We start from the raw sequence: 14,084 nt of genomic DNA on the forward strand, positions 1-14,084 counted from the left end.
CACTTTGCAAAAAACAGCTATGTTTTCTTTGTGAAAATGTGATGTGTCCACGTTGAGTTTTGGGGCATTTCCTGTCCCGGGCGCTGGGCCTACTCCCACAACTGAGGTACCATTTTTAATGGGAGACTTGGGGGAACACTGGGTGGAAGGAAATTTGTGGCTCCTCTCAGATTCCAGAACTTTCTGTCACCGAAATGTGAGGAAAAGGTGTTTTTTGGCCACATTTTGAGGTTTGCAAAGGATTCTGGGTAACAGAACCTGATCACAGCCCCACTAGTCACCCCGTCTTAGATTCCCCTAGGTGTCTAGTTTTTAAAACTGTGCAGGTTTTCTTGGTATCCCTAGGTGCCAGCTGAGCTAGAAGCCAAAATCCACAGCTAGGCACTTTGCAAAAAACTGCTATGTTTTCTTTGTGAAAATGTGATATGTCCATGTTGTGTTTTGGGTCATTTCCTGTTGCGGGCACTAGGCTTACCCCCACAAGTGAGGTATTATTTTTATCGGGAGACTTGGGGGAACGCTGGGTGGAAGGAAATTTGTGGCTCCTCTCAGATTCCAGAACTTTCTGTCACCGAAATGTGAGGAAAAAGTGTTTTTGTGGCCACATTTTGAAGTTTGCAAAGGATTCTGGGTAACAGAACCTGATCAGAACCCCACAAGTCACCCCATCTTGGATTCCCCTAGGAGTTTAGTTTTCAAAACTGTGTAGGTTTGCTAGGTTTCCCTAGCTGCCAGCTGAGCTAGTGGCCAAAATCCACAGCTAGGCACTTTGCAAAAAACAGCTATGTTTTCTTTGTGAAAATGTGATATGTCCATGTTGTATTTTGGGTCATTTCCTGTTGCGGGCACTAAGCCTACCCCCACAAGTGAGGTATCATTTTTATCGAGAGACTTGGGGGAACGCTGGGTGGAAGGAAATTAGAGGCTCCTCTCAGAATCCAGAACTTTCTGTCACCGAAATGTGAGGAAAAAGTGTTTTTGTGGCCACATTTTGAGGTTTGCAAAGGATTCTGGGTAACCAAACCTGATCAGAGCGCCTCAAGTCACCCCATCTTGGATTCCCCTAGATGTTCAGTTTTCAAAACTGTGTATGTTTGCTAGGTTTCTCTAGGTGCCAGCTGAGCTACAGGCCAAAATCCACAGCTAGGCACTTTGCAAAAAACAGCTATGTTTTCTTTGTGAAAATGTGATGTGTCCACGTCTGGATTTGGGGCATTTCCTGTCGCGGGCGCTGGGCCTACCCCCACAACTGAGGTACCATTTTTAATGGGAGACTTGGGGGAACACTGGGTGGAAGGAAATTTGTGGCTCCTCTCAGATTCCAGAACTTTCTGTCACCGAAATGTGAGTAAAAGGTGTTTTTTGGCCACATTTTGAGGTTTGCAAAGGATTCTGGGTAACAGAACCTTATCACAGCCCCACAAGTCACCCCATCTTGGATTCCCCTAGGTGTCTAGTTTTCAAAACTGTGCAGGTTTGCTAGGTTTCCCTAGGTGCCAGCTGAGATAGAGGCCAAAATCCACAGCTAGGCACTTTGCAAAAAACAACTATGTTTTCTTTGTGAAAATGTGATATGTCCAGGTTGTGTTTTGGGGCATTTCCTGTTGCGGGCGCTGGGCCTACCCCCACAACTGAGGTACCATTTTTAATGGGAGACTTCGGGGAACGCTGGGTGGAATGAAACTTGTGCTCCTCTCAGATTCCAGAACTTTCTGTCACCGAAATGAGAGGAAAAAGTGTTTTTGTGGCCTAATTTTGAGGTTTGCAAAGGTTTCTGGGTAACAGAAGCTGATCAGATCCCCACAAGTCACCCCATCTTAGATTCCCCTAGGTGTCTAGTTTTCAAAACTGTGCAGGTTTGCTAGGTTTCCCTAGGTGCCAGCTGAGCTAGAGGCCAAAATCCACAGCTAGGCACTTTGCAAAAAACAACTATGTTTTCTTTGTGAAAATGTGATATGTCCAGGTTGTGTTTTGGGGCATTTCCTGTTGCGGGCGCTGGGCCTACCCCCACAACTGAGGTACCATTTTTAATGGGAGACTTCGGGGAACGCTGGGTGGAAGGAAACTTGTTCTCCTCTCAGATTCCAGAACTTTCTGTCACCGAAATGTGAGGAAAAAGTGTTTTTGTGGCCTAATTTTGAGTTTTGCAAAGGTTTCTGGCTAACAGAACCTGATCACAGCCCCACAAGTTACCCCATCTTGGATTCCCCTAGGTGTCTAGTTTTTAAAACTGTGCAGGTTTGCTAGGTTTCCCTAGGTGCCAACTGAGCTAGAGGCCAAAATCCACAGCTAGGCACTTTGCAAAAAACTGCTATGTTTTCTTTGTTATAATGTGATATGTCCATGTTGTGTTTTGGGTCATTTCCTGTTGCAGGCACTAAGCCTACCCCCACAAGTGAGGTATAATTTTTATCGAGAGACTTGGGGGAACGCTGGGTGGAAGGAAATTTGTGGCTCCTCTCAGAATCCAGAACTTTCTGTCACCGAAATGTGAGGAAAAAGTGTTTTTGTGGCCACATTTTGAGGTTTGCAAAGGATTCTGGGTAACCGAACCTGATCAGAGCCCCTCAAGTCACCCCATCTTGGATTCCCCTATGTGTTTAGTTTTCAAAACTGTGTAGGTTTGCTAGGTTTACCTAGGTGCCAGATGATCTAGAGGCCAAAATCCACAGCTAGGCACTTTGCAAAAACAGCTATGTTTTCTTTGTGAAAATGTGATGTGTCCACGTTGAGTTTTGGGGCATTTCCTGTCGCGGGCGCTGGGCCTACTCCCACAACTGAGGTACCATTTTTAATGGGAGACTTGGGGGAACACTGGGTGGAAGGAAATTTGTGGCTCCTCTCAGATTCCAGAACTTTCTGTCACCGAAATGTGAGGAAAAAGTGTTTTTTTGGCCACATTTTGAGGTTTGCAAAGGATTCTGGCTAACAGAACCTGATCACAGCCCCACAAGTCACCCCGTCTTAGATTCCCCTAGGTGTCTAGTTTTCAAAACTGTGCAGGTTTGCTAGGTTTCCCTAGGTGCCAGCTGAGATAGAGGCCAAAATCCACAGCTAGGCACTTTGCAAAAAACAACTATGTTTTCTTTGTGAAAATGTGATATGTCCAGGTTGTGTTTTGGGGCATTTCCTGTTGCGGGCGCTGGGCCTACCCCCACAACTGAGGTACCATTTTTAATGGGAGACTTCGGGGAACGCTGGGTGGAATGAAACTTGTGCTCCTCTCAGATTCCAGAACTTTCTGTCACCGAAATGTGAGGAAAAAGTGTTTTTGTGGCCTAATTTTGAGGTTTGCAAAGGTTTCTGGGTAACAGAAGCTGATCAGATCCCCACAAGTCACCCCATCTTAGATTCCCCTAGGTGTCTAGTTTTCAAAACTGTGCAGGTTTGCTAGGTTTCCCTAGGTGCCAGCTGAGCTAGAGGCCAAAATCCACAGCTAGGCACTTTGCAAAAAACAACTATGTTTTCTTTGTGAAAATGTGATATGTCCAGGTTGTGTTTTGGGGCATTTCCTGTTGCGGGCGCTGGGCCTACCCCCACAACTGAGGTACCATTTTTAATGGGAGACTTCGGGGAACGCTGGGTGGAAGGAAACTTGTTCTCCTCTCAGATTCCAGAACTTTCTGTCACCGAAATGTGAGGAAAAAGTGTTTTTGTGGCCTAATTTTGAGTTTTGCAAAGGTTTCTGGCTAACAGAACCTGATCACAGCCCCACAAGTTACCCCATCTTGGATTCCCCTAGGTGTCTAGTTTTTAAAACTGTGCAACTTTGCTAGGTTTCCCTAGGTGCCAACTGAGCTAGAGGCCAAAATCCACAGCTAGGCACTTTGCAAAAAACTGCTATGTTTTCTTTGTTATAATGTGATATGTCCATGTTGTGTTTTGGGTCATTTCCTGTTGCAGGCACTAAGCCTACCCCCACAAGTGAGGTATAATTTTTATCGAGAGACTTGGGGGAACGCTGGGTGGAAGGAAATTTGTGGCTCCTCTCAGAATCCAGAACTTTCTGTCACCGAAATGTGAGGAAAAAGTGTTTTTGTGGCCACATTTTGAGGTTTGCAAAGGATTCTGGGTAACCGAACCTGATCAGAGCCCCTCAAGTCACCCCATCTTGGATTCCCCTATGTGTTTAGTTTTCAAAACTGTGTAGGTTTGCTAGGTTTACCTAGGTGCCAGATGATCTAGAGGCCAAAATCCACAGCTAGGCACTTTGCAAAAACAGCTATGTTTTCTTTGTGAAAATGTGATGTGTCCACGTTGAGTTTTGGGGCATTTCCTGTCGCGGGCGCTGGGCCTACTCCCACAACTGAGGTACCATTTTTAATGGGAGACTTGGGGGAACACTGGGTGGAAGGAAATTTGTGGCTCCTCTCAGATTCCAGAACTTTCTGTCACCGAAATGTGAGGAAAAAGTGTTTTTTTGGCCACATTTTGAGGTTTGCAAAGGATTCTGGCTAACAGAACCTGATCACAGCCCCACAAGTCACCCCGTCTTAGATTCCCCTAGGTGTCTAGTTTTTAAAACTGTGCAGGTTTTCTTGGTATCCCTAGGTGCCAGCTGAGCTTGAAGCCAAAATCCACAGCTAGGCACTTTGCAAAAAACTGCTATGTTTTCTTTGTGAAAATGTGATATGTCCATGTTGTGTTTTGGGTCATTTCCTGTTGCGGGCACTAGGCTTACCCCCACAAGTGAGGTATTATTTTTATCGGGAGACTTGGGGGAACGCTGGGTGGAAGGAAATTTGTGGCTCCTCTCAGATTCCAGAACTTTCTGTCACCGAAATGTGAGGGAAAAGTGTTTTTTGGCCACATTTTGAGGTTTGCAAAGGATTCTGGGTAACAGAACCTGATCACAGCCCCACAAGTCACCCCATCTTGGATTCCCCTAGGTGTCTAGTTTTTAAAACTGTGCAGGTTTGCTAGGTTTCCCTAGGTGCCAACTGAGCTAGAGGCCAAAATCCACAGCTAGGCACTTTGCAAAAAAATGCTATGTTTTCCTTGTTAAAATGTGATATGTCCATGTAGTGTTTTGGGTAATTTCCTGTTGCGGGCACTAAGCCTACCCCCACAAGTGAGGTATCATTTTTATCGAGAGACTTGGGGGAACGCTGGGTGGAAGGAAATTTGTGGCTCCTCTCAGAATCCAGAACTTTCTGTCACCGAAATGTGAGGAAAAAGTGTTTTTGTGGCCACATTTTGAGGTTTGCAAAGGATTCTGGGTAACCGAACCTGATCAGAGCCCCTCAAGTCACCCCATCTTGGATTCCCCTAGGTGTTTAGTTTTCAAAACTGTGTAGGTTTGCTAGGTTTACCTAGGTGCCACATGATCTAGAGGCCAAAATCCACAGCTAGGCACTTTGCAAAAACAGCTATGTTTTCTTTGTGAAAATGTGATGTGTCCACGTTGAGTTTTGGGGCATTTCCTGTCGCGGGCGCTGGGCCTACTCCCACAACTGAGGTACCATTTTTAATGGGAGACTTGGGGGAACACTGGGTGGAAGGAAATTTGTGGCTCCTCTCAGATTCCAGAACTTTCTGTCACCGAAATGTGAGGAAAAAGTGTTTTTTGGCCACATTTTGAGGTTTGCAAAGGATTCTGGCTAACAGAACCTGATCACAGCCCCACAAGTCACCCCATCTTGGATTCCCCTAGGTGTCTAGTTTTTAGAACTGTGCAGGTTTGCTAGGTTTCCCAAGGTGCCAGCTGAGCTAGAGGCCAAAATCGACAGCTAGGCACTTTGCAAAAAACAGCTATGTTTTCTTTGTGAAAATGTGATGTGTCAATGTTGAGTTTTGGGGCATTTCCTGTTGCAGGCGCTTCGCCTACCCCCACAACTGAGGTACCATTTTTAATGGAAGACTTGGGGAGTACTGGATGGAAGGAAATTTGTGGCTCCTCTCAGATTCCAGAACTTTCTGTCAGCGAAATATGAGGAAAAAGTGTTTTTTGGCCACATTTTGAGGTTTGCAAAGGATTCTGGGTAACAGAACCTGATCACAGCCCCACAAGTCACCCCATCTTGGATTCCCCTAGGTGTCTAGTTTTTAAAACTGTGCAGGTTTGCTAGGTTTCCCTAGGTGCCAACTGAGCTAGAGGCCAAAATCCACAGCTAGGCACTTTGCAAAAAAAGGCTATGTTTTCTTTGTTAAAATGTGATATGTCCATGTTGTGTTTTGGGTCATTTCCTGTTGCGGGCACTAAGCCTACCCCCACAAGTGAGGTGTCATTTTTATCGAGAGACTTGGGGGAACGCTGGGTGGAAGGAAATTTGTGGCTCCTCTCAGAATCCAGAACTTTCTGTCACCGAAATGTGAGGAAAAAGTGTTTTTGTGGCCACATTTTGAGGTTTGCAAAGGATTCTGGGTAACCGAACCTGATCAGAGCCCCTCAAGTCACCCCATCTTGGATTCCCCTAGGTGTTTAGTTTTCAAAACTGTGTAGGTTTGCTAGGTTTACCTAGGTGCCACATGATCTAGAGGCCAAAATCCACAGCTAGGCACTTTGCAAAAACAGCTATGTTTTCTTTGTGAAAATGTGATGTGTCCACGTTGAGTTTTGGGGCATTTCCTGTCGCGGGCGCTGGGCCTACTCCCACAACTGAGGTACCATTTTTAATGGGAGACTTGGGGGAACAATGGGTGGTAGGAAATTTGTGGCTCCTCTCAGATTCCAGAACTTTCTGTCACCGAAATGTGAGGAAAAAGTGTTTTTTGGCCACATTTTGAGGTTTGCAAAGGATTCTGGCTAACAGAACCTGATCACGGCCCTACAAGTTACCCCATCTTGGATTCCCCTAGGTGTCTAGTTTTTAAAACTGTGCAGGTTTTCTAGGTTTCCCTAGGTGCCAGCTGAGCTAGAGGCCAAAATCTATAGCTAGGCATTTTGCAAAAAACTACTATGTTTTCTTTGTGAAAATGTGATATGTCCAGGTTGTGTTTTGGGTCATTTCCTGTCGCGGGCACTAGGCCTACCCCCACAAGTGAGGTATTATTTTTATCGGGAGACTTGGGGGAACGCTGGGTGGAAGGAAATTTGTGGCTCTTCTCAGATTCCAGAACTTTCTGTCACCGAAATGTGAGGAAAAAGTGTTTTTGTGGCCACATTTTGAGGTTTGCAAAGGATTCTGGGTAACAGAACCTGATCAGAGCCCCACAAGTCACCCCATCTTGGATTCCCCTAGGTGTTTAGTTTTCAAAACTGTGTAGGTTTGCTAGGTTTCCCTAGCTGCCAGCTGAGCTAGTGGCCAAAATCCACAGCTAGGCACTTTGCAAAAAACAGCTATGTTTTCTTTGTGAAAATGTGATGTGTCCACGTTGAGTTTTGGGGCATTTCCTGTCCCGGGCGCTGGGCCTACTCCCACAACTGAGGTACCATTTTTAATGGGAGACTTGGGGGAACACTGGGTGGAAGGAAATTTGTGGCTCCTCTCAGATTCCAGAACTTTCTGTCACCGAAATGTGAGGAAAAGGTGTTTTTTGGCCACATTTTGAGGTTTGCAAAGGATTCTGGGTAACAGAACCTGATCACAGCCCCACTAGTCACCCCGTCTTAGATTCCCCTAGGTGTCTAGTTTTTAAAACTGTGCAGGTTTTCTTGGTATCCCTAGGTGCCAGCTGAGCTAGAAGCCAAAATCCACAGCTAGGCACTTTGCAAAAAACTGCTATGTTTTCTTTGTGAAAATGTGATATGTCCATGTTGTGTTTTGGGTCATTTCCTGTTGCGGGCACTAGGCTTACCCCCACAAGTGAGGTATTATTTTTATCGGGAGACTTGGGGGAACGCTGGGTGGAAGGAAATTTGTGGCTCCTCTCAGATTCCAGAACTTTCTGTCACCGAAATGTGAGGAAAAAGTGTTTTTGTGGCCACATTTTGAAGTTTGCAAAGGATTCTGGGTAACAGAACCTGATCAGAACCCCACAAGTCACCCCATCTTGGATTCCCCTAGGAGTTTAGTTTTCAAAACTGTGTAGGTTTGCTAGGTTTCCCTAGCTGCCAGCTGAGCTAGTGGCCAAAATCCACAGCTAGGCACTTTGCAAAAAACAGCTATGTTTTCTTTGTGAAAATGTGATATGTCCATGTTGTATTTTGGGTCATTTCCTGTTGCGGGCACTAAGCCTACCCCCACAAGTGAGGTATCATTTTTATCGAGAGACTTGGGGGAACGCTGGGTGGAAGGAAATTAGAGGCTCCTCTCAGAATCCAGAACTTTCTGTCACCGAAATGTGAGGAAAAAGTGTTTTTGTGGCCACATTTTGAGGTTTGCAAAGGATTCTGGGTAACCAAACCTGATCAGAGCGCCTCAAGTCACCCCATCTTGGATTCCCCTAGATGTTCAGTTTTCAAAACTGTGTATGTTTGCTAGGTTTCTCTAGGTGCCAGCTGAGCTACAGGCCAAAATCCACAGCTAGGCACTTTGCAAAAAACAGCTATGTTTTCTTTGTGAAAATGTGATGTGTCCACGTCTGGATTTGGGGCATTTCCTGTCGCGGGCGCTGGGCCTACCCCCACAACTGAGGTACCATTTTTAATGGGAGACTTGGGGGAACACTGGGTGGAAGGAAATTTGTGGCTCCTCTCAGATTCCAGAACTTTCTGTCACCGAAATGTGAGTAAAAGGTGTTTTTTGGCCACATTTTGAGGTTTGCAAAGGATTCTGGGTAACAGAACCTTATCACAGCCCCACAAGTCACCCCATCTTGGATTCCCCTAGGTGTCTAGTTTTCAAAACTGTGCAGGTTTGCTAGGTTTCCCTAGGTGCCAGCTGAGATAGAGGCCAAAATCCACAGCTAGGCACTTTGCAAAAAACAACTATGTTTTCTTTGTGAAAATGTGATATGTCCAGGTTGTGTTTTGGGGCATTTCCTGTTGCGGGCGCTGGGCCTACCCCCACAACTGAGGTACCATTTTTAATGGGAGACTTCGGGGAACGCTGGGTGGAATGAAACTTGTGCTCCTCTCAGATTCCAGAACTTTCTGTCACCGAAATGAGAGGAAAAAGTGTTTTTGTGGCCTAATTTTGAGGTTTGCAAAGGTTTCTGGGTAACAGAAGCTGATCAGATCCCCACAAGTCACCCCATCTTAGATTCCCCTAGGTGTCTAGTTTTCAAAACTGTGCAGGTTTGCTAGGTTTCCCTAGGTGCCAGCTGAGCTAGAGGCCAAAATCCACAGCTAGGCACTTTGCAAAAAACAACTATGTTTTCTTTGTGAAAATGTGATATGTCCAGGTTGTGTTTTGGGGCATTTCCTGTTGCGGGCGCTGGGCCTACCCCCACAACTGAGGTACCATTTTTAATGGGAGACTTCGGGGAACGCTGGGTGGAAGGAAACTTGTTCTCCTCTCAGATTCCAGAACTTTCTGTCACCGAAATGTGAGGAAAAAGTGTTTTTGTGGCCTAATTTTGAGTTTTGCAAAGGTTTCTGGCTAACAGAACCTGATCACAGCCCCACAAGTTACCCCATCTTGGATTCCCCTAGGTGTCTAGTTTTTAAAACTGTGCAGGTTTGCTAGGTTTCCCTAGGTGCCAACTGAGCTAGAGGCCAAAATCCACAGCTAGGCACTTTGCAAAAAACTGCTATGTTTTCTTTGTTATAATGTGATATGTCCATGTTGTGTTTTGGGTCATTTCCTGTTGCAGGCACTAAGCCTACCCCCACAAGTGAGGTATAATTTTTATCGAGAGACTTGGGGGAACGCTGGGTGGAAGGAAATTTGTGGCTCCTCTCAGAATCCAGAACTTTCTGTCACCGAAATGTGAGGAAAAAGTGTTTTTGTGGCCACATTTTGAGGTTTGCAAAGGATTCTGGGTAACCGAACCTGATCAGAGCCCCTCAAGTCACCCCATCTTGGATTCCCCTATGTGTTTAGTTTTCAAAACTGTGTAGGTTTGCTAGGTTTACCTAGGTGCCAGATGATCTAGAGGCCAAAATCCACAGCTAGGCACTTTGCAAAAACAGCTATGTTTTCTTTGTGAAAATGTGATGTGTCCACGTTGAGTTTTGGGGCATTTCCTGTCGCGGGCGCTGGGCCTACTCCCACAACTGAGGTACCATTTTTAATGGGAGACTTGGGGGAACACTGGGTGGAAGGAAATTTGTGGCTCCTCTCAGATTCCAGAACTTTCTGTCACCGAAATGTGAGGAAAAAGTGTTTTTTTGGCCACATTTTGAGGTTTGCAAAGGATTCTGGCTAACAGAACCTGATCACAGCCCCACAAGTCACCCCGTCTTAGATTCCCCTAGGTGTCTAGTTTTCAAAACTGTGCAGGTTTGCTAGGTTTCCCTAGGTGCCAGCTGAGATAGAGGCCAAAATCCACAGCTAGGCACTTTGCAAAAAACAACTATGTTTTCTTTGTGAAAATGTGATATGTCCAGGTTGTGTTTTGGGGCATTTCCTGTTGCGGGCGCTGGGCCTACCCCCACAACTGAGGTACCATTTTTAATGGGAGACTTCGGGGAACGCTGGGTGGAATGAAACTTGTGCTCCTCTCAGATTCCAGAACTTTCTGTCACCGAAATGTGAGGAAAAAGTGTTTTTGTGGCCTAATTTTGAGGTTTGCAAAGGTTTCTGGGTAACAGAAGCTGATCAGATCCCCACAAGTCACCCCATCTTAGATTCCCCTAGGTGTCTAGTTTTCAAAACTGTGCAGGTTTGCTAGGTTTCCCTAGGTGCCAGCTGAGCTAGAGGCCAAAATCCACAGCTAGGCACTTTGCAAAAAACAACTATGTTTTCTTTGTGAAAATGTGATATGTCCAGGTTGTGTTTTGGGGCATTTCCTGTTGCGGGCGCTGGGCCTACCCCCACAACTGAGGTACCATTTTTAATGGGAGACTTCGGGGAACGCTGGGTGGAAGGAAACTTGTTCTCCTCTCAGATTCCAGAACTTTCTGTCACCGAAATGTGAGGAAAAAGTGTTTTTGTGGCCTAATTTTGAGTTTTGCAAAGGTTTCTGGCTAACAGAACCTGATCACAGCCCCACAAGTTACCCCATCTTGGATTCCCCTAGGTGTCTAGTTTTTAAAACTGTGCAGGTTTGCTAGGTTTCCCTAGGTGCCAACTGAGCTAGAGGCCAAAATCCACAGCTAGGCACTTTGCAAAAAACTGCTATGTTTTCTTTGTTATAATGTGATATGTCCATGTTGTGTTTTGGGTCATTTCCTGTTGCAGGCACTAAGCCTACCCCCACAAGTGAGGTATAATTTTTATCGAGAGACTTGGGGGAACGCTGGGTGGAAGGAAATTTGTGGCTCCTCTCAGAATCCAGAACTTTCTGTCACCGAAATGTGAGGAAAAAGTGTTTTTGTGGCCACATTTTGAGGTTTGCAAAGGATTCTGGGTAACCGAACCTGATCAGAGCCCCTCAAGTCACCCCATCTTGGATTCCCCTATGTGTTTAGTTTTCAAAACTGTGTAGGTTTGCTAGGTTTACCTAGGTGCCAGATGATCTAGAGGCCAAAATCCACAGCTAGGCACTTTGCAAAAACAGCTATGTTTTCTTTGTGAAAATGTGATGTGTCCACGTTGAGTTTTGGGGCATTTCCTGTCGCGGGCGCTGGGCCTACTCCCACAACTGAGGTACCATTTTTAATGGGAGACTTGGGGGAACACTGGGTGGAAGGAAATTTGTGGCTCCTCTCAGATTCCAGAACTTTCTGTCACCGAAATGTGAGGAAAAAGTGTTTTTTTGGCCACATTTTGAGGTTTGCAAAGGATTCTGGCTAACAGAACCTGATCACAGCCCCACAAGTCACCCCGTCTTAGATTCCCCTAGGTGTCTAGTTTTTAAAACTGTGCAGGTTTTCTTGGTATCCCTAGGTGCCAGCTGAGCTTGAAGCCAAAATCCACAGCTAGGCACTTTGCAAAAAACTGCTATGTTTTCTTTGTGAAAATGTGATATGTCCATGTTGTGTTTTGGGTCATTTCCTGTTGCGGGCACTAGGCTTACCCCCACAAGTGAGGTATTATTTTTATCGGGAGACTTGGGGGAACGCTGGGTGGAAGGAAATTTGTGGCTCCTCTCAGATTCCAGAACTTTCTGTCACCGAAATGTGAGGAAAAAGTGTTTTTGTGGCCACATTTTGAAGTTTGCAAAGGATTCTGGGTAACAGAACCTGATCAGAACCCCACAAGTCACCCCATCTTGGATTCCCCTAGGAGTTTAGTTTTCAAAACTGTGTAGGTTTGCTAGGTTTCCCTAGCTGCCAGCTGAGCTAGTGGCCAAAATCCACAGCTAGGCACTTTGCAAAAAACAGCTATGTTTTCTTTGTGAAAATGTGATATGTCCATGTTGTATTTTGGGTCATTTCCTGTTGCGGGCACTAAGCCTACCCCCACAAGTGAGGTATCATTTTTATCGAGAGACTTGGGGGAACGCTGGGTGGAAGGAAATTAGAGGCTCCTCTCAGAATCCAGAACTTTCTGTCACCGAAATGTGAGGAAAAAGTGTTTTTGTGGCCACATTTTGAGGTTTGCAAAGGATTCTGGGTAACCAAACCTGATCAGAGCGCCTCAAGTCACCCCATCTTGGATTCCCCTAGATGTTTAGTTTTCAAAACTGTGTATGTTTGCTAGGTGTCTCTAGGTGCCAGCTGAGCTACAGGCCAAAATCCACAGCTAGGCACTTTGCAAAAAACAGCTATGTTTTCTTTGTGAAAATGTGATGTGTCCACGTCTGGATTTGGGGCATTTCCTGTCGCGGGCGCTGGGCCTACCCCCACAACTGAGGTACCATTTTTAATGGGAGACTTGGGGGAACACTGGGTGGAAGGAAATTTGTGGCTCCTCTCAGATTCCAGAACTTTCTGTCACCGAAATGTGAGTAAAAGGTGTTTTTTGGCCACATTTTGAGGTTTGCAAAGGATTCTGGGTAACAGAACCTTATCACAGCCCCACAAGTCACCCCATCTTGGATTCCCCTAGGTGTCTAGTTTTCAAAACTGTGCAGGTTTGCTAGGTTTCCCTAGGTGCCAGCTGAGATAGAGGCCAAAATCCACAGCTAGGCACTTTGCAAAAAACAACTATGTTTTCTTTGTGAAAATGTGATATGTCCAGGTTGTGTTTTGGGGCATTTCCTGTTGCGGGCGCTGGGCCTACCCCCACAACTGAGGTACCATTTTTAATGGGAGACTTCGGGGAACGCTGGGTGGAAGGAAACTTGTGCTCCTCTCAGATTCCAGAACTTTCTGTCACCGAAATGTGAGGAAAAAGTGTTTTTGTGGCCTAATTTTGAGGTTTGCAAAGGTTTCTGGGTAACAGAAGCTGATCAGATCCCCACAAGTCACCCCATCTTAGATTCCCCTAGGTGTCTAGTTTTCAAAACTGTGCAGGTTTGCTAGGTTTCCCTAGGTGCCAGCTGAGCTAGAGGCCAAAATCCACAGCTAGGCACTTTGCAAAAAACAACTATGTTTTCTTTGTGAAAATGTGATATGTCCAGGTTGTGTTTTGGGGCATTTCCTGTTGCGGGCGCTGGGCCTACCCCCACAAATGAGGTACCATTTTTAATGGGAGACTTCGGGGAACGCTGGGTGGAAGGAAACTTGTGCTCCTCTCAGATTCCAGAACTTTCTGTCACCGAAATGTGAGGAAAAAGTGTTTTTGTGGCCTAATTTTGAGTTTTGCAAAGGTTTCTGGCTAACAGAACCTGATCACAGCCCCACAAGTTACCCCATCTTGGATTCCCCTAGGTGTCTAGTTTTTAAAACTGTGCAGGTTTGCTAGGTTTCCCTAGGTGCCAACTGAGCTAGAGGCCAAAATCCACAGCTAGGCACTTTGCAAAAAACTGCTATGTTTTCTTTGTTATAATGTGATATGTCCATGTTGTGTTTTGGGTCATTTCCTGTTGCAGGCACTAAGCCTACCCCCACAAGTGAGGTATAATTTTTATCGAGAGACTTGGGGGAACGCTGGGTGGAAGGAAATTTGTGGCTCCTCTCAGAATCCAGAACTTTCTGTCACCGAAATGTGAGGAAAAAGTGTTTTTGTGGCCACATTTTGAGGTTTGCAAAGGATTCTGGGTAACCGAACCTGATCAGAGCCCCTCAAGTCACCCCATCTTGGATTCCCCTATGTGTTTAGTTTTCAAAACTG

The sequence above is a fragment of the Pleurodeles waltl genome, chromosome 2_2 (genome assembly GCF_031143425.1).
Source record: "Pleurodeles waltl isolate 20211129_DDA chromosome 2_2, aPleWal1.hap1.20221129, whole genome shotgun sequence".
NCBI lineage: Eukaryota > Metazoa > Chordata > Amphibia > Caudata > Salamandridae > Pleurodeles > Pleurodeles waltl.